Here is a 1,122-nt window from a genome sequence, read left to right as displayed (position 1 = left end):
TATGGTCTCCTTTGGTCTCCTTAGACCAAACTGGTTAGAGCTGGACTCAGGAAGGGGAAAATGTGGTTGTTGGAAAGTTGGCTGAATGAAGAATGTCCAATAAAATCCATGGTACAAAATCATCTTGGCAGCAAATTCCTGATAAAATCCCTCAGTGACCAGCCCTTGAACACCACTAGAGAACATCTATATTATCTCTCTATACAATGGGATAAAATGTGTTTTCAAGTCTCTGTGCATAATGCCAAATTTAAGGTAGCCCCTGAGCAACCTGTCCTGCTTTAAAGACACATATTGGGGTGGGAACTCTAAAAAAATGAACTCACTCTCCTTTTATTCCTTACCAAAACAGGGAGACAAAATACAAGGAGGTAAAACAAAACACCAAACCCAGGGGAAAGAGGGGCCAAAGCAAACTCTGGGAGACTCTCTGGTCTGAGCTCAGTTGTGCTTCCCAAGAACACGCTGACTCCAGAGGGGTCCAAGCGGGGCAGAGCCGGCGACTCCGGTCCGTGCGGCGGCGGGGGGGAGGCAGCGGCTCTGCTTGATTCCATGGAGTGCTGGGCAGGCACAGTGGCCCCTTGGTTCCAGGACATTCCACAGTGTCCCTGCATTCCTTTGGTTCCAGGAGGCCCAGCAGTGTCCCACTGCCACTCGATTCCCTGACCTTACAAAGAATCAGAACGGCCCCTTGACTAAAGGCCAACTGCACATGGGGCTGCCTTAGGGGTAGTGTGGGCACCCAGACAGGGGAGTTGTCACCCCCCCTGGACTCAGCCCTGGGGTCACCACATCTGGACTGCTCTGTCTGGAGGCATGAGGAAGAACTGGAGAGTGTCTAGAGGAGACCTGCCAGGATGGAGCTTTTCTCCATATTGGGAATGGAATGAAATCTCCACAAAGAGCAGCATGGAATGTTCGGACTGAAGGTTCGGAAAAAGGAATGCTGCTCAAGGGGGACCCTTGTGGTGCAAGAGGTCACCCAGAGGGAGTCTGGACCAGCCCATGGCTTTGTGTTCCAGGGAACAGCCAGAGCTGGGGGACAGCAGAGCCATCAGGGAGGGCCCAGAAATGCTGCTGGCAGGGGGGTGGCAAAGCAGGAGGGGTGTGTGCAGCCTGCAA

General features: G+C 52.7%; 1 long non-coding RNA gene across 1 annotated transcript in view; it reads left to right on the top strand.

Moving 5' to 3' along the window:
• The first annotated feature begins 456 nt into the window (after positions 1 to 456).
• LOC114072367 overlaps positions 457 to 1,122 on the top strand; it is a 10,003-nt gene continuing 9,337 nt past the window's right edge. Inside the window, exons 1-2 of the long non-coding RNA XR_003574162.1 lie at positions 457 to 573; positions 1,085 to 1,088. This is a non-coding gene — a long non-coding RNA (uncharacterized LOC114072367). The remainder of the gene's footprint in view (positions 574 to 1,084; positions 1,089 to 1,122) is intronic.

The sequence above is a fragment of the Empidonax traillii genome, unplaced genomic scaffold, assembly GCF_003031625.1.
Source record: "Empidonax traillii isolate 1590-97213 ecotype Southwest subspecies unplaced genomic scaffold, ASM303162v1 scaffold3074:size15777, whole genome shotgun sequence".
Lineage (NCBI taxonomy): Eukaryota > Metazoa > Chordata > Aves > Passeriformes > Tyrannidae > Empidonax > Empidonax traillii.
The sequence above is the reverse complement of the archived record's forward strand: the minus strand, read 5'-3'. Positions and strand labels throughout refer to the sequence as shown.